The sequence below is a fragment of the Pleurodeles waltl genome, chromosome 3_1, assembly GCF_031143425.1.
Source record: "Pleurodeles waltl isolate 20211129_DDA chromosome 3_1, aPleWal1.hap1.20221129, whole genome shotgun sequence".
In the NCBI taxonomy this organism is placed as follows: Eukaryota; Metazoa; Chordata; class Amphibia; order Caudata; family Salamandridae; genus Pleurodeles; species Pleurodeles waltl.
This window is the reverse complement of record NC_090440.1, coordinates 635,623,848-635,651,380: the sequence shown is the minus strand read 5'-3', so window position 1 is coordinate 635,651,380 and position 27,533 is coordinate 635,623,848.

Genomic DNA, 27,533 nt, shown 5'->3' with positions numbered 1-27,533 from the left:
AACCCACCCACTGTAGAGACTTGTGAGACTGTGGCTTTGCCCTCCCCAGGATGGCACAGTGGGCAACTCACCCACTGTAGAGACTTGTGAGACTGTGGCTTTGCACTCCCCAGGATATGGCAGTGGGCAACCCACCCACTGTAGAGACTTGTAAGACTGTGGCTTTGCACTCCCCAGGATGGTACAGTGGGCAACTCACCCACTGTAGAGTCGTGTGAGACTGTGGCTTTGCACTCCCCAGGATATGGCAGTGGGCAACCCACCCACTGTAGAGACTTGTGAGACTGTGGCTTTGCACTCCCCAGGATATGGCAGTGGGCAACCCACCCACTGTAGAGACTTGAGAGACTGTGGCTTTGCACTCACCAGGATACATCAATGGGCATGGAGCCCCCTCGTGGATCTGGTGTGGTGCTGTCATCTGGCTGAGGTGCCCCCCCTTCCCTTCCCCCTGAGGTGCCTGTTGTATTTCTATCTGATGCCCCAGCAGTGTTCTCTCCTTTGTGCTCAGGTATCGTGTGTGGGCCTCGCCCATGCATTTTGGGCCCAGTGTTCCATGGACATTGAATGGTGCATACCTGCACTACCAATCGTGATGTATCTTCTGTTGGATGTGTTTATATATCTGTATATATTTGGTTACTGTATTTTGGTACATTACAATGGTTGCACTCATTTCCTTTTGTCTTTGCATTCTTCCGGGGGGTTTGGGGTTGTTACTGTAATGTTTGGATATGCATTGGTGTGTGTGTTGTAGTAGGTGAGGGTCGGGATGGGGGTGTTGCATGTGTGTGTCCCTGACTTTTGCCTCCCCTTTCCCCTATGTCATAGGTGCAGTACTCACCGTTGTCTTCGGCGTTGATGATGATCGTAGAGAAGCAGGAAGACTATTGCAGGGAGTATTTGGAGTTCCGGCTCCATGGTGCCCTTGTTCCTCGTGGAGTGTGTAGAGGTGAGCGTTTTCCCATTGAAAAGGCTGTTTCCGCCGTGTTTTTATCCACGGAGAATCTGCCCTGGAAAAGTTGGCGGATTGGTAGGTTGTGATACTGTGGGCGATACTTTGTCTCCCGCCTGTCTGTTGGCGGTGACCGCTGCGCTGCTTGTCTGTACCGCCGTGGCGGTCGGACTGTTAAAGTGGCTGTCTTTGTTGGCGGTGTCCGCCACGGTCATAATTCACTTTTTTTTCCACCGGCCTTTTTGCGGTATTACCGCCGCTTTAACACCGACCGCCAGGGTTGTAATGACCACCTTTGTAATTATGTATGTTAATCACAGTGATGTATATATGTTTTCACCCGATACAGAGTTTTAGCTTTTTTTCATATTTGGTTCATGGAATGCTTCATCAAATTAGCGTGCGTCCAATTTCCAACAACAAGGTTTGTGGTATTAGCCTAATTCTGTCGAAGGCACATGGACTTATCTTAGCATTGGTGCTCAGTTTAACACCTACCTTGAGTATTGAAAAGAAATGCAATTTCTTATATAGAAGGGGATTTCTTGATCACCTCCAGGACCCCCTACTTACTGTCAGCTGAGCTCCATTTTCCAGATGAAGCATATGAGAGGAGGAGTTAGACTGCCTTCTGTTGTCTGAAACAGTTTATTATGTATCTAAGCCATTGCTCCTAAGCTAACTAATTGGCTACAAAGACAAAATGCTTGATCAATTCTGCCTTTCTGCTATCCCTAAAGTGATGTTTTTCTGACAGTCAACAGAGAGGCCACTTATTCTCTCTCTCTCTCTCGCTCTCTTTTTTCAAAATCACCCAGTCAGCACTGAACTCCTAGACATCAGGAAAATACTGAAGCAAAGAAAACTGAAGGACTGCCCAGAAACCTGCCTCTCTCCTAGGAAACAGAAGATCACAACTTAAATTCCACTACAGAAGAAAGCAGTTCTGTGCTTTCACATCTACACAAGCAAAAGAGGGCATACCCCAGGCAGCAGTGCAAAACTGGAAGCCCTCTACCTCTGCAGAATCCCTTGAGGTCAGCCATAGTGTAAATTGCCAGGTTATTGAGCTGAAATTCCATGCTTACAGGCAGAGTTGCAGGTGTAAAAAGTTAGGCGGAATAAAAATGAGTTTAGAAAAAGCTAAGGAGGTCAATCAAGGAGAACTTAAAAAGAGGTCAAATCTGGTGTTAAAGATATTTATATGGGATTTTCTTGTAACACAAAATGACTGAATGGTACTGCACAAACACAAGTACTTGATTCTACCACTGAGCACTACTGTAAGAAATTAGGTTATTGGTTGAGGGGGTTGAAACCACAATCCTTGCCACAGTGAACCGCAAAAGTCAGTAAATTAACCTGTGGTTACCCTCTGGGAGCTTGGTATGCTTAACTGTGTAAAGCATTCATGCAGCACACAAACATTAACGTAAAAACAGAACTCAAGAAAAATCCAAAACCAATGTAGAAACGGAATAAATGTCATTACGCCAAATGGTCCCAGAGCAACAAAAATCAAATCAGCAGAACTAGAGATATTCACTTTCAAAATTTCAGGTGAGTATACCACCTAAAAGCAGAAAGTGCCATTTGCGGTCATCTAATCGTGCTAGACCTGGGGAGAGTCAGAAGTTCAGGCCCACTGTGATGGAGTGTGGGTGGGATGCAGGGACCAGGTTAATCCTGCTGAAAAAGACACCATCTAAAAGTCTGGTGTGAAGAGTCCAGTTGGTGGCGGTGGAGGCCAGGAGGAGCAGAGGGAGCATGGGTGGTAGTCCTTGTAGTATGAAGATGAGCCATGGCATCATCAATAGTCATTGCTGTAGCTATGTGTTGGCAGTCAACACGGGTTGTCTTTGCAGTAATGCAAAGCGCAGACCGTAGCTGGTGTTCACTGTAGTGCAAAGAGGCGGGTTCACTGGAGCTTCACATTGGCTTTTGTCATGGGTGGCAGAGTCTCAGCGTGAACTGCCTGTTCACTGTTACAAAGAGCCCACACTTCAGGATTTCACCTTTCTTGGTAGAGGAGCGAACTATGATTTCAGACAAGGATCCAGGACCTGGGGAGGCCCTGCTTAGGGATCAGGAGCGTACTCTAGAAAAGGCCAGCAGGGGTCACAGAGGTCCAGTTGCAGGTCCAGGCAGGTCCAGTTGTAGCAGGTCAGCTGGGCAGTAAGAGAAGGACTATAGAGCTTGTTGTGTCTGTGTAGCTCAGAACAGGAGGCCATCCAGCTCCTCTTGAAGTCACTGTGATGGTCCTGAGCTCAAGGAGCAGGTCCAGGCTGCCTTCCTCAGGCAGCAGGGAAGTCCTTCCACCAGCAGGGTAGGCCGTCTTTTGAGTGTTCCATAGTTCCAGAAGGGATCTGAACAGTTTTTCTGTTGGTCTAATATTTATCCCTGGTTCCAGTCTTTGAAAAGGGAGAAACCTCTAGACTACCTCCAGACCTGGTTCTGGAAATGTCCTATATTCCCCAGACTCCAAGTGGTCTACGGTGACATAAATCTGGTGAAAAGTTCCTTTGTAATATAAGTGGCAACCATTTGAAATATAAGTAGGGACAGGAACAGCTATACCCCACCCTTCCTGTCAGGAAAGCTCATCCTTTCAACACTTAGTTCCCCTTTGCCCTACTGTCTGGGAGGACTACCCAAAGGTCAGCTGCCAACTATTCACAGTCAGTGACCAATGACACAGACTACAAGCTCTGAATGATTAGAACAAGACAATGCCAATGTTCTAAAAGTGGAATTTTCAGAATTCTGACTGAAAATCTGACTTTACATTAAAGGGGATTTTAACTTACAATTCTTTTGAGTTAAAACATGGAATAGCTACATGTTCTAAATCAAAAGTTAGAATTTAATAAATGTAAAAAGATAAACCAATGTTTCTTATGGAACGTAGGCCTCACAGTAGTAAAAAATGAATGTGTGTGGGGGGGTTCACACCAAGACATGTTTAACTTAAAAACACGTCCTCATTTTTAAATACAATACATCCTGCTCTATAGGCTGGTAAGAGCCTCCAATAGAGGTGACATATTTTTTAAAAAGGGGAGTTTAGGCCTGGCAAAAGATTTATTTTCACCTAAATAAAATGACAGTGTGTAAGGGAAATGTCACTTCCCAAATGGCAGGCTGAATCACATCTCGAAGGCTTTCAATGACTGCACATTGATGAACCCAAAGGCCATACAGTACCTAGAGGAAAGACTCTATGTCACCAAGCTCCAGAAGACTCCACATTAAGACTGGTTCAAGTCCAAGGGTCAGTCTTTTTATTGTTCTCAGTCCAAATGTTTCAGTCAATCCCAAAATTGATTGTCAGCTCACTCTAAATCTTCGGGTAAGTCAAAGAAAAATCATATAAAGTCCAGTCGGGACTCTGCCCCTTACAGCAGCTCTCCTGTTGATAAGAAGAAATGAGCATTTGAGAAATGAGGCCCATGTCTGACGATCTCACTCCGGAGGTTGTGGATATAGGAGCCCATAGCCACAACTTGTTCATTCACACCCGGAGTTTCTGGGGCTATTTATGACACTAAGTAGGATGCAAGAGTTCTGCAAAGCCATGCTCCAGCTCTTCATATCCCTTCTATCTCACTTTACCGTACGTGCCCAGGAGTCCACCGGCAGGTTCAATTTCAGCACTAGTTGGACTTTCTGAACTTTTCACTGTGCCTCCCCCGGCTCCTGTCCAACTCTATCTTCAGCTCCACAATCCATGCTGATCCCCAGAGGGTTGACACTGATGTACACTCCACCATTGACGGAAGATGAGGTGTCCATGTGCTGTCTGACTCAGAGCCAGTGCAGCTCAGACCTTCACTGAGGCAATGCTTGGTTGCTATTGTACCTCAACCTGAGCTTCTTAATGGCCCACCTCCACAAGGTAGATGCCTTACATTGTATTATTTGTTCACTGTGGATTCCAATAATTATTATGATGCAAGGGATAAAATTATTTAACACTTCCATGAAGAAAGCTTGTATGAGGACTTTCAGATTGTCATTGGTCTTGTCACTTTTCCTGTTTCTGGCCTTTTCTCTCCGCCAAGCCCTGCCACTGAAGAAAGTGCTTCATTTGCAGTGGCCCTGCAAAGAGCAGCTGGAGGTCTCTATTTCTAGTTTCCCACCTTAGAGGTTTAAACCAATGCCCTGACTCAAATACTCCAGCTGGGGTGAGCCTCTCCTGAGCCCCTACTACCTTTCAGTGAGGCACTCACTGATACCATTCTGGGGGCCTGGGCCAAGCCTTGCTATGATCTTTCAGTCAGTCCCCAGATTGCAAGGAACCATTAACCTGCCCGTGGCAAACCGCCATTTATATCTCAGCCTGTTGGACATACTCAAATACTTTCCTGACTTTCCCCAAATAGGGAGACTAAGAAAGTGGAGACCTTTGGGAAGAGGGTATTTCTTTCATTTTTTTGGTGCTCAGGTTAATCAATGATAGTTCAATGCTGGTCCGCTAGTTCCATGCTCTTTGTGATTCAGTTGCTTAATTCCTCCTAGATGTCCCAGGAGATCTTCGACCTGTCCCAAACTCAAGCCATATAGAATGACCTTGACGCTGCAGTTCTCGAGTTGCTGAAGGCTGGATACCATTGATTCTATCGAGTGAGCCAATGGCACTAGTGTCACCATTCGTCACCATGCCTGGTTGTGGTCAAAGCGTTTTTGAAGTGATGCCCAGTCGTTGATTTGATGGGACTCCCCTCTTCAGAAATAAGACAGATTCAGATCTGAAACATTTCAAAGAGAGCAGGGGCATAGCACACTTCCTGGGATTACCAGTGCTGCCTTGCCAGCCATATCAATCCTATCTTTCTTTTTGTGGTTTTACCACAGTTACCCCACACAGGCAGCCACTTGAATGTCAATAGGGTGGCACCTTTTTTTGTGACTGAGACCGTGGCACACACTGATGTAGTGCTGAGGCACAACACGCAAGTCACACCACTGTCGCTCCTCTCACCTCCCTCTACAACATCACCTGCCAAACCCCTTTCTCATGCCACTAGTGGAGCATAGCCACCTGGTTGGCAGCATAATTCAACCATTTCTACCAGGCTAGCGGCCATAACATTAGACACTTCATGGCCACTCGGTTGCATCTTCTACCATTCTCAAAACGACTGATGGGGACCACCTGTCTGCCTTACGACTGGAAGTGTTTGCCCTTTTGCCCTTTTGGTCTGACCCAGAAGTGGGTTGTGGCTTTTACTACCACATTACCAAAGAAAGAAGGAGGCCTGTATCCTATTTTAAACCTGCATGCCCTCCATGTCTTCCTCTTGAAGGACACATTCAAAAAGCCTACCCTGGCCCTGGTCTTTTTTGCCCTTGACCCTGGAGAGTGGACAGTTGCATTGGATACGCAGAATGTCTATTTTCATGTACTGGCCTGCAGGCCCATCAGCACTAGTTGGTGTTTGTGGTGGGACAAGAGCATTTTCAGTTCATTGAGCTCTCCTTTCGTTGCACTAGTACCCATTAGGTGTGCACGAAAGTGATGGCACTGGTACCAGAGCATTATCAGAGGGCAGAGGTCCCAGGCTTCCCCTTTCTTGATGACTGGCTATTGAAGGCGGGCACATCTCAGCCTGTCATCAGCAACCCTCAGACTACAGCAAACGTCCTGTTATCGTTGGGGTTCACTATGAATGTGCCGAGGTCACACCTCACTTGTTCTTAGAATTTGTCATTCATTGGAGTCATTTTGGACACAGTTAATTTTCATATCTTCTCACTGGAATGGAGAGTCCAAGACATTCGGACTATGATCCAGATCATTCAGCCTCTGTCCTGTGCTTCAGAGAGGTCAACTTTGAGGATGGTGGGACTGATGGCCTCCTAATTCCTGCTGGTCCAGCATGGCAGGTAGCATAAACCAGCTCTACAGTGGGATCTGAAGTCCCAGTGGGTTCAATATTAAGGGGACCACTCCGACCATCTTCAGTGTTTAGAAGTGACTGCTAAAGATCTGCAGTGATGGGTACCGGACTGCCATCGGGTCAGAGGCAGATGCTTCTCCCTACCGGACCTACAGTTGACAGTGGTGACAAATATGTCACTTTAAGTTGAAGCAGCCAGCTGGAAGAAGTCTCTGGCAGAGTCCCGGCTCCATATGAACCTTCAGGAGTTGAAGGTCATCCATTTGGTGCTGAATGCCTTCCTTCCATCCATCAAAGGGAGACTGGTACATGTGCCTATGGACAATAGAACTGCCATGTGGCATTGCAAAATAACAGGGTGGATGGGGGTGTGGATCATGTGCCTTGAGGCACTATACCGCTGGAAATGGCTGGACCACCACAGGTTCTTATAATTCCAGGACAGACAAGCTCAGCTGTTGATGCCTAGTGGATCATGAGTGGCAACTCACTCAGAGGTGGTGCCAGGACTCTTCCACGAATGGTGAGAACCTTACTTTGATCTATTTCATGCAGCTGAGAAAGTATAATGTCAGCAGTTCAGCTTGTTGTTGTTTCCAAGTCATCACTCCCTTGGAGATGTGCTGCACTGGGACTGGAACTCAAGACTCCTGTATGTTTTCCCACAGATACTGCTTCTGCCTCAAGATCTGAAGAAGATCAGGACCAACAAGGCTCAAGTTATTCTATTGGTCCCAGATTGGGCACAAAGAGTATGGTATCAAGAGCTCCCGGGCATGAGAATCTGTCCTCTGATCAGCCTGTCCCCCCAGGAGGATCTGTTGCTGCAGCAACGTCGCAAGGCTTTGCACTTGGTCCTTCACAATCCCCACCTTTGTGCTTATAGACTGAGAGGCAAAAGTTCAATAACTTCAAACTTTTTCACTAGTTGTTTGATGTCATCTTGGCAGCAAGCAATCCTTCAACAAAATCAATAAATCCCTGTCATTGGGACTAATTTGTGGCTTAGTACGGTACATGGCAGATAAACCTTTGCCAGGCAAAGTTATCTGACTTTTTGTTGTTTATTTTACCCATCACCCAGCAAGGCTTTGCTCACAGTTAAGGGGCACCTTTTAGATCTTTCTGTCTTCTAACAGTTGCCAGACCAGTTGTCAATATTCAAATGACCATTTTTGGAAGGTTTCCATTATCTGTTTCCTCTAGCTCTCTTTCTCATGCCACAGTGGGCTTTAACTTGGTCATCACATATGTGATGTCTACTCCCTATGAGCCACTTAACAGCTGTCCTTTGCAGCTTCTCACCGTCCCAAGTGTGTTCCACTGCATATAAGTGAGCTTCAAGCTGTCTCTGTAAACCCGATGTACCACAACATCTTCCCAGACAAACTTGTTCTATGGATGCTAGCATCTTTTGTGTTAAAATTTGTTACGTCATTCGACATTGGTCAAAGGTCTTCTAGGCATCGGCCAAAAAGTGGGACTCCTGCCTGTAGGAGGCTGGTCTGTTTGTAGTGTTTACCTTGGGTACTTATTTCTTATACCAGGTCCAGTTATCCCTTATTAGTGAAGTAGCTGATAGAGGTAGCTATTGGCAGAGCAGTTTAGGCTGAACTAGGAGACATGCAAAGCTCATGCAATACTCAGTGTTACCACAAATAAAGGTATTTATTTGGGTGACACAGTACCAAAAATATCTTAGAGACAATACTTCTTCTAGAGGTAAGTATTACGCACAATATATACACTAGATATCATAATTAGAAGTAAATAGTCATAGAAAAATGCAAGGAATTCCTATAGAATGCAATGGGAGAAAATAGGTCTAGGGTCAACACAAACCATATACTAAAAAAGTGGAATGTGAATCACGAATTCTCCCCTTGAAAAGTGAAGTGTGTGCAGAATCACTGGGAGAGTAAGAATACAGTAAAGGAAAGTAAATTACCCCACCCCAGAGCCCAGAAAAACAGGAGTAAAGTACTGCAAGTTTCCTTAGGACACACTACACCTCGTTTTGGGATTTTGCAGCAGCCAACCAAGTCTGCAAAGAACAACTGCTGGATTATTGGACCTGAAGACCTGCAAAAGAAGGGGACCAAGTTCAGAAGTTGAAAGAAGTTCCAGGAAGGACATGAGACTCTGCCAACCCAGAAGAGCATGCAAAAGAAGAGACCTTGGTTAGTCGAAGACTGCAGAAATGCACCCTAGGAAGATGCCAGCAGGTTCCTGCATGATGCAAAAGATGTCCCACGGCTTGAAGATTGTTGCAGACAAGATTTTGTGTTGGAAGGCACCGACAAGCCTTTGCTATGACAAAAGTGCGTTTTGCATCAAAATGGCATTGTATGGACCCAGGAGGGACCTGGGTGCCTCAACTCTGTGTGAGGAGGAAGAGGTGGCTCTCAGCACTTTAGAGAGCTCTCAGGATGCCAGCCCACACCCCCAGAAGCTGCGGGATCCGGGTTCAAAGGAGCTTCAAAATGCAGTTGATGCAGCACAACAAAAGAAGGTCCCACGCCGCCGGAGAACAACTCAGCAAGTTGAGTGTCACAGAATGGAGTGCTAGGGACCTGGGCCAGGCTGTGCATGAAGGAATTTTGCATGAGTTCACAGAGGTCTCAGGAGGTGAAGAAGACACAGTACACAGGGGTACCTTCATTCTTGGGGAAGGCAAGGTCTTACCTCCTCCAAATTGCATCAGCAGGACCTCAAGACAGTCTATCTATGTCGATGATGTCCACCCTCTGTGTCCTTAGGAGCATGCTCGTTGTTGTGAGAGGAGTCCCAGGGTACCAGTCGTTGTCTTGGAAGGTGCCTGCTTGGAGCAGCGGAGTGACTCCGTCACTCCACAGGAGATTTCTTCAGTTCTTCTGGTGCAGGATGAAGACAGGGAGTCCCCAGAGCGTGTACACTGTGGAAACTGTTGTAGTTGCTGACTTGGAGCTGAGGTTGCTGAAGAAAAATGTCTCTTGTAGACACTTTGTTGCAGTTACAGAGTTTCTTGGAGCAGTTTGTGGTTGATCCGAGGTCAGAAGAGTCTGAAGTTATTGCAGAGGATTCCTGAAGGAGACTTCAAGCAGAGTCTGAAGAGAACCCACAGGAGTGACCCTGAATAGCCCTGAGAGGGGGATTGGCTACCTTATCAGGTATGGACCTATCAGGAGGGGTCTCTGACGTCACCTGCTGGCACTGGCAACTCAGAGCCCTCCAGAGTGCCCCCACACCTTGCAAAGCAAGATGGCTGAAGTCTAGGACACACTGGAGGAGCTCTGGGCACAACCCCTGGGCTGGTGATGGACAGGGGAGTGGTCACTCCCCTTTCCTTTATCCAGTTTCCTGCCAGAGCAGGGGACAAAGGGTCCCTGATCGGTGTAGACTGGTTTATGCAAGGAGGGCACCATCTGTGCCCTTTAAAGCATTCCCAGAGGCTGGGTAGGCTACCCCTCCTCAGCCTGTAACACCTATTTCCAAAGGGAGAGGGTGTAACACCCTGCTCCCAGAGGTAATGCTTTGTTCTGCCTTCCTGGGACTGGGATGCCCAGACCCCAGGAGGGCAGAACCCTGTCTGTGAGATGGCAGCAGCTGTAGCTGCAGTGCAAGCCTCAGAGAGCTGGTTTGGCAGTACTGGGGGTTCATGGTGGAGCCCCCAGGATGCATGGAATTGGCTCCCCAATACCAGATTTGGAATGGGGGGACAATTCCATGATTTTAGACATGTTCCATGGCCATATTCGGAGTTACCATTGTGAAGCTACATATAGGTATTGACATATATGTACTGCACGCGTGTAATGGTGTCCCAGCACTCACAAAGTCTGGGGAAATTGTCCTGAACTATGTGGGGGCACCTTTGCTAGTGCAAGTGTGCCCTCACACTTAGTAACTTTGCACCTAACAATCAGCAAGTGAAGGTTAGACATATAGGTGACTTATACGTTACATAAGCGCAGTGAAAATGGCTGTGAAATAGCGTGTGCAGTCCTGTGTAAGGGTTTGTCTGAGCTCCCTATGGGTGGCAAAAATAAATGCTACAGACCATATGGATCTCCGGGAAACCCCAATGACCTGGGTACCTAGGTACCATATACTAGGGACTTATAAGCGGGGTCCAGTATGCCAATTGAAATTGGTAAATGAAGTAACTGGCCTACAGTGACAAATTTAAAAGCAGAGGGAGCATAAGCACTGAGGTTCTGATTATCAGAGCCTCAGTGACACAGTTAGGCACTACACAGGCATACATATTAGGCCACAAACTATGAGCACTGGGGTCCTGGCTAGCAGGATCCAAGTGAGACAGTACAAACACACTGACACCCACTCACAAACAGGCCAAAAGTGGGGGAAACCATGCTAGGCTACTTTCCTACACTGCCTGTATAGCCCAATGCATTATTTCCAGAGTCGAATAGCGTCAGTGCGAAGCCACATGGTACCACTTACTGCCTGCAGAAGTACTTGCTGAAAACATTTCCAGATGAAATCTGACACCTGGGAAATATTCAAAAGAGGAGGAATCTGCAGATAGAGGTTCTACCAGAAACAGCTCTACCGAAGGTAGGTAAGTCAATCAACACTTCTTCTGATCCCTTCTTTACTATCTTAATACCTGTGAGGTATTTCTATTTCTGTGTCTTATCTCATATCTCTCTGATAATCATTTTCGCTTTGGAGTTCAAATGTCCCTACCCTACCCCTTTCGCTATCTAGTACCTGTGGTCTGGTGGGTGGAGTTCCATTTAAAAGAGGACATGCCTTGAACTCCAGCAGTACAATGTTCTCTATGTACACAAGTTTACCTTGTGTGGCCTTGATCTTTCAAGCAAGGGCAATAGAGTGTGCTGCTGCATATCATCAGAGGCAACAGTATGCAATAACTAAGGACCACATTTACAGGCAATACCTAGAAATCTGTGATGTATTTATTATTTTAGGGATCACATATGCTTAAAGTGGCAAAGCCTATTTGACATGCCATGCCAGTAAAATATTGTTTATTTAATTTCAGACCTAGATTCTGCCACTATACTGTCTGCAGCTGGCTAGTCATCAATTCAGCTTTTTTCCTGCTTTTGTCCCACAAATCCTGAAGTAACAATGGTAAAGTTACATTTTTGAAAAATATGAACTCCCTTTGTAAGTTCTCTCACAAGTTCATGTATGCATCTGGTTGTGTTCTTTGTTTAAAATCTAGTCATGTGATCAATACTAGAAACTGATTGTGATCGGTGTATGCATCTTGCCTTCTCACGAAGAATGTGTCTCCATTTCTAGTGTAGGGAGAATCCCTTGTGTGTACACTGTGTGACTCTCTCAGTACTAACTTTTGCAATTAAATGTCAAAAGATTCAATCAAATGTGAGATTGAGTTCCAGGTTACCAAAATGCCCTAATCAGGGTGTACTCTCTTGGTGTTTGAGTGCACTTGGAATGGTGTTTTAGATGCAGGGTTAAGACCTATGAGTAGGTAGGGATACCTACGAATAGTATAGGATTAGTGAGAGGGTGGTTAAGCGAGGTACAAGCTACCTGCTGATGGCTTAACCATGTTAGTTAGAGAGGATGGAATGATTCAGAAGCAAAGCAAGAAGGAAGGCTGCGTCTGGTATGGGAAGCTAACATTCTTTACATAAGATGTACTCTTGAAGCAGTTGAAGCTGAGGATGGTCATAAACAAGCGTTCATGTTGTCAACAGTAGAGCTTCACAGAGTGTGAACATTAAGGTGCCTGATTACTACTATTTTGACTAAAGACAGTCTTTGAAACCAGCCAATATGGCCTGTGAGGAAGAATGAAATGTAGGCAGTGTGCAATATAGTAAAATATTTGCATGGACATATATATGCAACGAAGGGTGTAAATGGCAAGAAGGGTCATGAAGGGATAGTCACTAGTATTTTTCATATATAAGTCTGCACTACATTCATCTAGGTGAGGCTCAACGCTGACCTGCGTCTTAATGTGGCTGTTCCTGCGAAGGATACATAGCAGGGAGAAGCTCGGCTTGACTCTGTATGAGTCTCTGCGTGCCACTACCAGCTAAACATCGCAATACCCGATGAAACAGGAAGCATTGGTTTTCTTTGGTTATAGACATTCTAACTCCTCATATTTATGTATTCATATATATGATATATATTTTACTGATGCCATTCCATTCCAGAAATGATACGTGCGGCCTATATAGGCACCATTCTTGTGCACTGACATAAGTTGCTTTTAAGACTATCCATGCCCCCAGATGAAGACCCACAAAAGCAAATTGGTAGACAGTGTACAGATTCCTAGACATGAGATCTTATTAATGGGCAGAGTACAACCGTAGAATGGGGAGGGTTGGAGGGTTGGTGAAGTGTCTGGGGCTAGATTGTGTCTCTACCAGAGAGATTGTTACTAAAGGGAAGTAAATTTATATTCTTGTAGAGACTTTTAGCCATAAATTCCTCACTTTTAGAAATTACACAAAACCAATAGCTAATATTGGATGGGTCAGTGGATTGACTCAATCCAGAAACTCCTACAGGACCGAGTGCCCTCGGAAAATACCCTTCTCAGTAAACCTGAATGGCCAGGCATTAATGCTTTGTGAACTTATGGAGGTTAGCCCACATAGCCACCTGGCAAATGCCTAGGATAGGGACCCTGCATGCTAACGCAGTGGTAGCAGTTTGGCCCTGGTAGAATGTGCATGCAGTCTGTACAGAGGCTGCTTTTTTGCCAGTGCATAGCAGATCTTAATGTAGACCATGATCAAGCTGGAAATGTTTCTGTTCTGCATTGTTTTGCCTTCTTTTGCTCCTGTCAACCCCACAAACAGCTACTCTTCCACCCGCTGGACTTTGGTATGATCTATGTAAAAGTTTAACTCTATCTTGAGATACAAGCAATTAAGTCTCTGCTTCTCCTTGGAGGTATGACTTGGAGCACAGAGTGCTGGCATAGTGATGGATTGACTGACATGGAACAGCACATTTACTATGCCTTTCATCTATTGGGGTCTTCATCAAGACTGTGTAAGAAACAAACTGTGCACAAAAGCACATTTCATCAGGCCCGAGTTTAAACAATGCTTGCTACTACCAAGAGTATATCTAGTAGCAACAATTAATTGATCTCTAACTTCTAACTCAAAACAGTCCAGAAGCCACAACTTGTTTCTCTATGGTATGCGGAACCAAGTACAGGAGATTCATTATCTGGCCTAAGAGGTAGACAGATCCCAGATTACCATTCCTACACAATTTGGTTTAATACCAATGAGCAAGGTTTGAATTGGTATCTGTATTTTCATGCAGTTGAGCATATTTGCAAGGTGACCAGTAATCCTGATGCACAAATAGAGGCATTAATGACATAAAGTTTTTTTTTCATTTTCCTAAGAATGAAACCCTGCAGGGGAGAGAGTTATTTGATGGTTCTACTCCTGAACTTAATTTTGCATACCAGAGAGTAACGAGTGTCTGCTTCTGTATTGTTTTGAGTTATCAACAAGAGGTCAGTCACTGTAATTCAATGTTGTATGAAGGGGGTCAAAACATTGACAATAACAATTGTTGCCAGCACTATAATTTTTCCTATTGGGCAATAACAGACATTATGAGATTAATCCCAGAGAAGACACAATATGGATCATTATGCAATGTGCGGCTTCATTCCAAAAAGATTTTGTTTTTAACAGTATGACCTTTATGTATCTATATTGTCACTTGTGTAATGCACGCTTGAGCACTTCTTGCACATATCAATCATGGACCACCTTGTGTATATGATGAATGATTTGTCGTTCGTCTACTAACTGTGACAATGCCACATTTCTTTAAATGATTGCTGTCTTCAAGCCAACATTTATATCAAATTCATGTTCATTCTATTATGATTGACTAAAGCATTTGTGTTACAGCAGTATGAATGTTTTGATTTAAACACATATTGAATCCAACAGGACCATTGTTGACATACCTGACATGGAATGGAATCACAACTTTTGCCAGCAAGGATGCTTGTGTCAGCAGAACCGGTTTGTCTAGGAAAAAGGAAGATATGGCGGATTGGCACAAAGAGTCTGAAGTCCACCCACAAGCCGTCCAGAGATGATGGCAATAAGAAGCACAATCTTGATAGTAAGGATCCCTAAAGGACAGCTGTGAAGAGGCTCTGCACATCAGATAAGTTAGGAACAGATTAAGGTCCTACTATGGCAAAACAAAAGGAGAAGGGAGATGCAGCCCTTTCAAAAATCACATCACAATCAGTGACTTAAACAATGATGGATGATTGGGCAACCTTAAGAAGGCCAAAAGACAATCTTTAACTCTACCCAAAGCAAAGCCATCCCTGGCAAGAAATGAAACAAATAATAGAACATTAGATAACTTGGCCTAAAACGGGTAAATCCAGCATATATGCCACAACAAGCCACAAATTGTCCCCCAACAAGCCTTTACAATTTTCACTGAGGGATGCCTGACTGGCAAGATGATGTATCCACTAGGATGACTTGGGTACGGTTGGTCCTGATCTTCTTGAGAACTTGGGGCAGGAGCGGTATTGGTGCAAAGTCATACAGGAATCCCAAGTTCCACTGGAGTGAGTGATGCCTTCGAAATTCCAACACACAGAACTGCTGACATTGTGCGTTCTCAACACAGGCAAACATTTTGAGCCAAGGTCCCCCCCATTTGCAGAAGAGACCTTTGCCCACCTTTGGGTGTAGCTACCATTTGTGATCCTCTGGGCATTGACTGCTGAGATTGTCCGTCCTAACATTCAAAGATGCTGCTAGGTGGTTCACCACTATAAAATTTCCTTGATGGTCTAGCCATTGCCAGAGTTGCAAGGCCACCTAGCACAGGGTGCATAGCTTTCGTGACCCTACCCCATTCTGTTTGTTGCAGTACAACATGGGTGTGGTGTTGTATGTGTGCACCTGTACCAGCTGCCCCTTGATGGACAGCAGGACAACTTTCAATGTCAAGAGGGTGCCCCTAAGCTCCAGAAGGTTGCCGAGGCTCTTCTGACCTCCACCTGTTAGATGGCTGCACCAACCCGGAAGCAATGCATCAGTCAATATTTGGAGCTCTGGGCAAGGAAGGGGGAGGGTGCCTGCCACTGACCCAATTACTGTCCAGTAACCAACACTGCAGATCTTTTGCAGTCTCCTCCAAAATCTGAATATGGTCGGAGTGGTCCCCCTGATCTTGAGCCCACTGGGACTTCAGACCCCACTGCTGAGCTGGCACATGACACCTGGCGTGCTCAACCAGGAGGATTCAGGAGGCCATCAGTCCCAGCAGCCTCCAGGTTGGCCTCACTGAAATCCAGAACAGAGGCTGAAAGATCAGGATAATAGCATGAATCACCTGGACTCTCTTTCCTGGAGGAAAGGCATGAAACTGAACCATGTGCAAAATGGCTCGGCTGAATGAGAGCGTCTGAGAAGGAGTCAGGTGTGAATTTATTGAAGCCCAAGGAGGACAGGGGGTTCACCGCAGTATGGAGTCTGCCTAAAAAGCCAGTCATCAAGGTAGGGTAAGGCTGGAACCCCGGACCTCTGAAGATGTGCTGCCACCACTGTCATCACTTTTGTGAACACCTGAGGAGTGCTGATGATACCAAAGGGGAGCACAGTGAGCTGAAAACGTACATCTCTCACCATGAACTGCAGGTACAGCCAATGGACCAGCACAACAGGAATAGGGACGTAGACGTCCTGCAGGTCCAATGTTACCATCCAGTCTCAAGGGTCAAGGGAAGACAAGATCTGGGCAAGGGTGAGCATTTCGAATTTATCCTTCTGGAGGAAGGTTTTGAGAGGACATACCCCTAGAATAGGACAAAGAGTTCTATCCTTCTTGGGCCCCAGAAAGTAGCAGGAATAACAATCACATCCTACTTCTATACTGCCACTTGCTCAACAACCCCTTTGGACAAAAGGGATGGCACCTCCTGCCACAAAATGGAAAGATGGGCCTCCATCTGTCATTGAGGGGATGGTGGAAGGTACTGCAGAAAAGAAAGAAAGGGCAAACAATCTGTAGGACCCACCTGTCTGAGGTGATTCCCTTCTAGCCTGATAAGAATCAGTGGATTATGCCTCCCAGAGAGTGGCTGTGTCCAGCTACTTCTGGCAGGCGGGGCCACAAGGGGGTGGTGGGCTGGGAGTCTTACTGGCCTTTGCTGCAGGGGCTTTAGATATAACAGTCTATACTGTGAAAATGCAGGGTTCACTGTGGGGGCTGGATGGGATGGCAGTAAAGGACTCCTCGGCCAAAGCTACTAAAGGAATAGTGTAACAGTTCTGGTTGGTGAGGCTGGAAAGAAAGGGCCAGAGAGAGAGAGTGGTAGCTCTGCTATCCTTAAAGCGCTTGAGTGTGGAATCAGCTTTGTCCTTGTCCCATCAAAGGGCATATCCATCAGGAGGACTGCACACCGTCCGAGAACTCAGTAGATCTCACCCACACATGATGGAGAATGGCAACGCTGGTGCCAGTGACCGACCCGATAAAATCCGAGAATAACGAATAGTGAACTTGGAAACATCCTAACCATCTGGGCTCGCCACAGGGTGAAGGTCGTTGGGCACACTAGGGAGGACTTGGGCTACTGAATTCTAAAGTGCTTGTGAGTTTCATCCCAACAAACAACTGACTAACTGATAGGAGAGTTAAGCTGGAAGAGGAAAAGACTCTTGCGGAATGTTTATACTCAATTAGACTTCTTGTCAGGGGACTGGTGGGAAATGCTTTGGGATTAGAGTGGCTGGTGGAAGCCTACACCACTAGGATGTCTAATGAGGGGTGCTGCAAACGAAAGGCTGGGTTGCCTGGAGGAGGACGATGATGTCTGACAATCTGTCTACTGAATGGGGGCCAGAGCAAGGTTTAGCCCACGCCACCACTAAGGAATCTGTCAGTGCTTTGCTAAAGTGAAGGAGGGGCACAGAAGGTATTTGCCTTAGTTGGAGGACCTCTGTTAAGACATTAGTTTTAACCTCTAAGGTGGAGTGCTGGATTTCAAGTGCCTCAGGTGCCGTCCCCATAGCGAAGGAAGGGGCTCTCCTGAGGCAAAACAGGAGGAGAAAAAATACCTGTTTCTAGAAAGCTAACAAGGCTACTAGCCTCCTGTAAGTCCTCGTACCAATTGTCCTCTTTGTAGTGCTAAGTGAACTCTTCACCCAGGTCATAATTTTTATCGGTGTCTGGCCCAAAAAGGGAATGGAGAGAATGTTGCCTAGGCTTTTGCGAGTCGTTTTGCTTTGAGCGGATTCCAGCAGGACATCGGGTGAGGTCAGACCAACATTGAGTCAGCGCCATACAGAGCAATCAGGGCACTTTTTCAGGCAGCAAAGTGAGCATCAGTGTTGATGTACCCAAAGTTGGTTTTAGGTATGGCATGGGCAGCTGAATTGGAACAAAAGTCAGAGGCAAGGTAAGTGTGGAGAGCTGACATAGGGGGAGAACCTCCAGCAGTTTCTTAGATAGAAAGCCTCTCAGCTCCTTTGGCCCAAAGTCACAACTGAGTCAGCAGGGATCCAAAGAACGAGAGCATGACTATACAGACCTCTTCAACCTGACGCGGCAAGTCTGAAGGCTCTCGAAACATGGGTTGTGCAATAACCAGCTTCGGAACTGTTTCTGAAGTCAGGCGACTTCGAGAGCAAGATTAAGACAGGGGCGCAACACAGGACCTTCCAACCCCTGAGGGGCCATGTGGCCCAAACAATTTAAGGGGGCAGCCAGGCCTTCAAGGAAGTCCCATTTAACACAAGACAAATGACAATTTCTGAGATATGGAGAACTTGGCGCTTTTATCACGTTCTGCAGGGGGGCCCAGTCATTTTGCAAAACACAACTGGATCGAGAAGTGTGGCAAATGAAAGAGGCAAGAGGGAGCAGAAACCATTTTGTTTTGCACATGCTCCTGAGTACTTGGAGCATGATGAAGACCGACCTCTGGAGTGGCTCAGAAGACTTCTGAAATTGGACCAAGATTGTACACGGGACCCTTAGAGTCCCTAAGCACTTAAAAGATGTTGGAGCTCCCATATATATCTAATTCAAAATATAAACAATAATAAACCATAAAATAAAATGTTACTTTTTTAAATGAAACAAAGCTTACAATCAGATGGAAAATAATATTTATTTTTGTATACTTTCACTTTATTTATATTTGAAAATGTTTCTCCTACTTTTTCTAATTGAAAAGTCTTTGATCAGATCCTCAAAACTAATCTTACGTAACACATCTGCTTCTGTACTTAGTAGAGATAAGGCATCCAGCCTGCCTTGCTACATAGTTGTTCTGTTGTGATTTTTAATATACTTCAACGGAGAAAATGAACACTCAGATGAGCAAATTGTGACCATTAATGTTAAAAATATACAAACACAAATATATACATTTGGAAAAGCACACTTAATATTGTCTTCTACAATTATTTTATAAAGTTCAGCATGACTGAATCTTGCTTTTACATTTTGTGCTGCACTGAACTTATGATGCACAGCTGAGTGAAACTGCTGAAGCTCTGCTGAGAAATTAGTGTTCACGTCCTCTGGGTAAGCACAAATCAGCTTTTGACAGCACTGAGAATACCTTTCAATTTCAGTAGATGACAAAGTGACATTATGTGGCACAGCACTTAGAAAAGAAAATCTCTGCTATTTCTTTGTATAACTCTCCTCGTCTGCTCATCTCAGATTCAAGTTTGCAACAATTGTGTAAAAGGTGATGATACAACATTTATCTTTGGCCTTCAGATATACTTCTGGTGCATCGTCTCAGTCACTGTGTAGTTTCTTTCTGGTACATTTGCGAGTTTGAGCTGCCTTGTAATCAACATCTGGTAGCATTTCCTTTATAGCTGCTTTATATCTTTCAAATTAATCTTGTGCAGTGCACATTTGGGCAACCAATGATCCATAGAGATCTGCATATATTTTTAAGTTCACACCTTGTGGCAGTTGCGGGATTCGAATTTTGTTGCATTACAAAGATTAATGTACATCATTAACCTCTATTATTACTGTTTTATTAACAAAGATTACATGGACATTATAGTTAGGTTCTGAAGTTACATGTGAAAAAATTTAGAAATTCAGCAGTTATAGTTACCAGAGCTAACTAAAACTTACGCTCCCATAATGCACTGCTTATGACCTCACATATTACATCACTCATGATATGGACAGTGGCATCACTGATGACATCACTGATGTCAAGGGAAAAAGTGCTAGGAATCCTTTCATTAAGCTCTCTGCCACAATGAAATACACCAACCCTGGACAGTGTTGCAAATTGAATTGAAGAGACCCAATCCTTCTTACAAAAGTGTTGCTGATACTGTTTTATACGTTATTCAGTATTCACACAGTTCTGAAGTAGTACTGTAATATTATTATTTTTTTTAATTCATTCTGGAACCTCTGTGGCATCCGCGGTTCTGCAGAAGAAAAGCAATCAAAACTCTATAGTTTCTGTTCCGATCATGTGACCGGAATGAATCTGCATTTCGGATCCGCTGATTCGCGCTAATTGTTTAAAAAAAAAAAATTACAATGTGCAGAAGACTGAACATTTTTATAACTCACAAACATATTTTGATTTATTTACATTAGAACACAAAACTTATGTTACAATTTTCGTGGCACCGTGACTCCAGTTCAGAACCGCGGACCCACTTGATGTGTAAAGAGCAATCTGCATTTCGTTGGTTACTTTTAAATCACACCTAGTTTTGGGTAGGGCCATTCCATAAAACAGTTAATATTCTGCTAGCTTTTGAGGGAGAAGCATCTCAGCTGTGACCCTCCTGCTACAGAAGTTTTTAGAATGGCTGAAGGGAGTTCTCCACCACCACCCGTAGATTCTCAAGATATTGTTTAAGAAGATGATTCTCAACAGGTGACTTCTTCATCTAGAAAAGACAGTGATGTATGGAAATCTTTTACTATACCTAGTGGGGGAAAAATGTCAGTGCAAGAATTGTGAAATGCAACCTCTGTGACCGTGGTATATCAAAGAAATAGAGCCATGGAAAGTTGAGTATGTGGAAACATCTGTGCACAATCCACAAACTTGCATACCGACGAATGATGAAAGAAAAAGAACTGACACATTCTGATGCAGAACCTGGTACATGAACATCTAGCCAAGCTACTGCTCAGAATATCAGTGTGCCAGCCACATGCATCGAATGAGGTCACATGATAATATCCTGCAGGATCTTCCATAATCTTGTGGTTGCAAAAGTAAAAAATGTCAATGACTTCCTTTTGCAAGTCAAAAACCACTGTTGCTAATTTATTTTCACAGGGTTTTTCTTCAAACTAGCTGTTATTGCACACTGCTGTGCTTTCATAATGAAAAAGTATTGCACTTAAGTTTTTCCAAAGTTCCCAATACAATTTCTGAAAAAAATAAAAAGCAAGCAAGGGAACTATTTAATAACACACGTAGCATGAGGTGGACAACCTCCAGGCCCGCTCCATATCTGCTTTTATTTACAGTGATGGTGATCAAGGTGCAACACGTGCAGATCTACTAAAACTTGAGTTTTGAAATATGCATCATCAGACACTTAAAGTTGTGTGATGTTTCCCCATTGACCCTTAGATAGCATGGCAATGAAAGTAATAAACAGAATATACTGAAAGGAATTTTAGTCATCCAAAACACTACTGGCAAACTACCTATTCTCCCTGGAAACCTAACCACAGAAAACCATCAAAAATGGAGCAGCTCCAGTAATTGTGGGACTCAGTCTTGTGAGGGGCCACTTCACCCCAATTAGTGTCTATTTTTTCCTACAAAATAATGGTATAGGGTGCCAAAAGTGCCTGCTTGCATTAGAGCACCCTTCATGTGCCATTGAGCCTAAAAGATATTCCACATAATGAAACAGCTCATTTTGTAATTATGTATGTTAAGCACAGTGATGTATATATGTTTTCACCCGTATAGTGTTTTAGCTTTTATTTCATATTTGGTTCATGGAATGCTTCATCAAATTAGCACTTGTCCAATTTCCAACAACAAGGATTGTGGTATTAGCCTAATACTGTAGAAGGCACATGGACTTATCATAGCATCGGTGCTCAGTTTAACACCTACCTTGAATAATGAAAAGAAATGCAATTTCTTATACAGAAAGGGATTTCTTGAGCACCTCTAGGACCCTCTTCTTACTGTCAGCTGAGCTCCATTTTCCAATGAAGCATATGGGAGGAGGAGCTAGACTGTCTTCCGTTGTTTGAAACAGTTTATTATGTACCTAAGCCATTGCTCCTAAGCTAATTCATTGGCTACAGAGCCAAAATGCTTGATCAATTCTTTCTTTCTGCTATCCTTAAAGTGATGTTTTTCCTATGGGTATTTCTTGCCAGTCAACAGAGAGGCCACTTATTCTCTCTCTCTCTCTCTTTCCTCTATGGACATGAACAAAATCACCCAGTCAACACTGAACTCCTGACACTAGGAAAATACTGAAGAAAAGAAAGCTGAAGGACTGCCCAGAAAGGCACCATCTGATATCATTCATTTATTAACACGTATGCATGAAGGCACATACGCTCAAGTAAGATGGGGTAACCAAGGCGAACTGACTAACAAGTTTCCCATTAAAAGAGGTGTTCGTCAGGGATGTGTCCTAGCGCCACTTTTGTTTTCATTATTCATTAAGGAGGTGGTCCAAGAACTCATGACATGCCAGAATGATGCTCCCAGCTTAGGCAATCAGAAAATCCCAATTCTTCTTTTTGCGGATGACTCTCTATTGATCTCAAAGACCCCTATGGGGCTGCAAATTCTTGTGGATAGATTTAAATCATTCTGCTGGAATTTTGGTTTAGAGCTGAACTCGAAGAAAACAAAACTGATGGTGCTTCGCTCTGGCTCTCGTAAGAAGTGTACGATCAGGTTAGATGGAGCTATTTTGGACCAGGTTAGCTCTATCGACTACTTGGGTGTGAGGCTTACAGACTCACTCCTCTGGGACGAACAAGTCGGTAAGAGTGGCGGGCTTTTGCAACATCGGGCAGCATCCATATTACGCCTTTACAGGAATACGATCGCTAAAGTTGTGTCTCCAGCAGTAAAGATCTATGTGGCCAAGGCACAGGGTGCTGCTGTTTATGGTGCAGAGATTTGGGGCATGACAGATAGCAGTAGGATAACTAAAATTGAGAATAGCTTTGCTCGGGCTCTATGTGCTTGTCCCACTAGCACCCCATTAACCCCCCTTTTTTTAGATCTAGGGCTTAAACGTATAGCCGATTTGATTATCTTACGGCCCCTACTATATTGGGTGAGGCTTTGGGTAGTTCCTGAACTGGCTATATATAAGTCTTCCCTATTAGAATTGTTAAAAACCTCTAACTCCATGTCCATACCATGGATCAAACACGTATCTAGTTGGTTTTGCATGCTAGGACTGAGGAACTTCTGGGAGAATCCCCAGCAACTTGGGAAGCCCCATGTAAAAGTATTGAAGAGAGCTTACTGGTCCCACATATGTAATAATTACATTTCTCAGAAATCGAATGGTCATTTAACTAACTCGTTTATTGATTTTAAATGGTACCCTGAGTTTGAACCATACTTAGATACAATACCTGATTTGTTAGGCAAAAGTTTGTATGCCAGATTTCGATTTGGAACATTACCCTTGAAGGCCTTAACGAGCAGATGGGGACCTAAGTCATGCTCTGATACCTGTCCTGTATGTGGCATTCCTTCCGAAACAGTAGAACATTTTATGTTTTTTTGTCCCGCCTATTCAATCCCAAGGTTTAAATGGATATATAAAATCTGTAGGGAATTGAATTTAAGGAAATGTTTTTTAGCTTTGCGGATCTTAAAAAGCCACAATTCAAATGTGACAATTTACGCAGTAAGTAAGTTTTTAGCAACAGCATGGCGCATACGCACTTTTTGTTTACAATGAGTTGAAATTGTTTTAAGACGGGCAAACATGGATCATTCTTTTTTTAAATTTTTCTATGACATTATGGTTTATATTATTATATTATATTGTATTGTATTGTATTGCTTTGATGGTCTGTTGGCCGAATAAAGCTTATGTGAAACACACTGCCCAGAAACCTGTCTCTCTCCTAGGAAACAGCAGAGCACAACTTAAATTCCACTACAGAAGAAAGCAGTTCCGTGCTTTCACATCTACACAAGCAAAAGAGAGCATACCCAAGGCAGCATTGCAAAACTGGAAGCCCTCTATCTCTGCAGAATCCCTTGAGGTCAGCCATAGTGTACATTTCCAGGTTATTGAGCTGAAATTCCATGCTTCCAGGCAGAGTTGCAGGTGTACAAAGTCAGGCCGATTAAAAACGAGTTTGGAAAAAGCTAAACAGGCCAATCAAGGTGAACTTAAAAATAGGGCAAATCTGATGTAAAGTTATTCATATGGGATTTTCTTGTAACACAAAATCACTGAATGGTACTGCACAAACACAAGTACTGGATTCTACCACTGAGCACTACTGTACGAAATTAGGTTATTGGTTGAGGGTGTTGAAACCACACTCCTTGCCACAGTGAACCACAAAAGTCAGTACATCAACCTGTGGTTGCTCTCTGGGAGCTTGGTAGGCTTAACTAATGTGAAAAAAGAACACAAGAAAAATCCAAGACCAATGTATAAACAGAGTAAATGTCATTACGCCAAATGGTACCAGAGCAACAAAAATCCAATCAGTAGAACTAGAGATATTCACTTTCAAAGTTTCAGGTGAGTATAACACCAAAAAGCAGAAAGTGCCATTTGTGGTCATCTAATTGTGCTAGACCTGGGGAGAGTCAGAAGTTCAAGCCCACCGTGATGGAGTGTGGGGGGGTTACAGGGACCAGGTTAGTCCTGCTGAAAAAGGTACCTTATAAAAGTCTGGTGTGAAGAGTCCAGTTGGTGGTGGTGGAGGCCAAGAGGAGCAGAGGGAGCATGGTTGGTAGCCCTTGTAGTATGAAGAGGAGCCATGGCATCATCAATGGTCATTGCTGTGGCTTTGTGTTGGCAGTCAACATGGGCTGTCTTTGCAGTAATGCAAAGCGCAGACTTTAGCTGGTGTTCACTGTAGTGCAAAGAGGCAGGATCACAGGAGCTTCACATTGGCTTTTGTCATGGATGGCAGAGTCTCAGCGTAAATGGCCTGTTCACTGTTACAAAGAGCCCAAACTTCAGGATTTCACCTTTCGTAGTAGAGGAGGTAACTATGATTTCAGACAAGGATCCAGGCACCACTGAGGGATCAGGAACGTACTCTAGCAAAGGCCAGCAGGGGTCATGGATGTCCAGTTGCAGGTCCAGGCAGGTCCAGTTGTAGCAGGTCAACTAGGCAGTAAGAGGAGGACTATGGAGCTTGTTGTGTCTGTGTAGCTCAGAACAGGAGGCCAACCAGCTCCTCTTGAAGTTACTGTGATGGTCCTGAGCTCAAGGAACAAATCCAGGCTTCCTTCCTCAGGCAGCGGGCAGTCCTTCCACTAGCAGGGTAGGCCTTCTTTTGAGTCTTCCATAGTTCCAGCAGTGATCTGAACAGTTTGTCTGAGGGTCTAATATTTATCCCTGGTTCCAGTCTTTGAAGAGGGGGAAACCTCTAGACTACCTCCAGGCCTGGTTCTGGAAATTTCCTATATTCCCCCACCCAGACTCCAAGTGGCCTACGGTGACATAAATCTGGTGAAAAGTTCCTTTGTAATATAAGTGGCAACCATTTGAAATGTAAGTAGGAATGGGAACAGCTCTAACCCACCCTTCCTGGCAGGAAAGCTCATCCTTTCAACACTTAGGGGGTCATTCCTACCCCGGCGGGCGGCGGGCGCCGCCCGCCAGACGGTGACCGCCAAAAGACCGTACCGCGGTCAAAAGACCGCGGCGGTCATTTTGACTTTCCCGCTGGGCTTGCGGACGACCGCCAAAAGGCCGCCCGCCCGCCCGCCCAGCGGGAAAGCCCCAGCAACGATGAAGCCGGCTCCGAATGGAGCCGGCGGAGTTGCTGGTATGCGACGGGTGCAGTTGCACCCGTCGCGATTTTCAGTGTCTGCTTTGCAGACACTGAAAATCTTAATGGGGCCCTGTTAGGGGGCCCCTGCAGTGCCCATGCCAGTGGCATGGGCACTGCAGGGGCCCCCAGGGGCCCCACGACACCCCTTCCCGCCAAAGAAACAGGATGGTGGGAAGGGGGTCAGAATCCCCATGGCGGCGCTGCTTGCAGCGCCGCCGTGGAGGATTCCCTGGGGCAGGGGAAAACCGGCGGGAAATCGCCGGTTTCCCTTTTCTGACTGCGGCTTTACCGCTGCGGTCAGAATGGCCCCTGAAGCACCGCCAGCCTGTTGGCGGTGGTTCCTCCGTCCCCTGCCCTGGCGGTCCAAGTTTTAGGATGGGCCTCTGTTGAACGTGCACTCAGGCCATATGGTGGAGCATGCAGCATTAACTTGTCGGGGATAACAGATGGTGGAATCTGGAGTTGATATTCCCTCCAGCTTCCGATAACTCCTTCTAGCGGTTACATATATGGTTACACTGCATTACATTCTGTTTTCACATGGGTATGCTCTCTAGGGGCTGACTGTATGGTTACATGACCATGTTTTGTAAAAATTTTATTTTTAAAATGGTGCCCTCTATGGGCTGTTCTGGGTATTACAGTCAAAATATACAAAATATAATAAATATTGTCAATATTTTCAGTTTTGCTGCAGATATGGGAAGAAGGTAAATGATAGTGATTTAGTTATATGCAGGGCCACTGAAATTCTGAAGCAGAGGAACAAATTATGTGGCAAGTTTGACCAATTTATGTGACAAGAAAAGTCCAGTTATGCATTTACAATGCCAGCAGCTCTAACTCGAGCAAATGTGAGACCTATTGCATTGCAAATGCTTGTTCTTTTGTGGAAGGAGTGGGATTTTTAGAATTTGTGGTGGCCACCTGCCTAAAATAGAAGGTTCCAAGTCAGACCTATTTTGCTAGAGTTGCTGTTCAATTGCTGCATCACTATGATCTGCAATTTGTTGGACAAGCTTTGCAGCAAAGTGCTGTTCACACTATCAACCTGATGACAGACATGTAGACCAGTTTTCAGGTGACTATTTACAGGTGCATTACTGCACCTGAAGAATGTTTTAACAGCATTTTGAGGCTTGCAACAGTAGCCATGTTCGCCATGGGGAAATCACATACAGCTGCAAACATCTTGGCCGAGTTTAGCAGCAAGGTGTCTGAATGGCTACAACCCGCAGGGCCTCCACATTGGAGTTTTTGCCACAGACAATGGCAGTAATATAGTCAAGGCCATGGCAGACTGTAGCTATTTCAAGGTTCTGTGTTTTGTTGCATTGCATCAACCTGGTTGTGCAAGAGTTTCCAAAAAGGAAGACATAGGGGGTCATTCCAACCCTGGCGGTCGGTGTTAAAGCGGCGGCCAACCCGCCAATAGGCTGGCGGTCCAAAAAATGGAATTCCAACCCTGGCGGGAACCGCCAACACAGCCCGCCACTTTAACACTCCGACCGCCACGGCGGGACAAGCAAACAGCGCGGCGGTCACTGCCAACAGACAGGTGGGAGACAATGTACCGCCCACACTATCACAACCCACCAATCCGCCACCTTTTCTGGGGCGGTTGCCCCGCCGATAAAAGCACGGCGGAAACAGACTTTTCG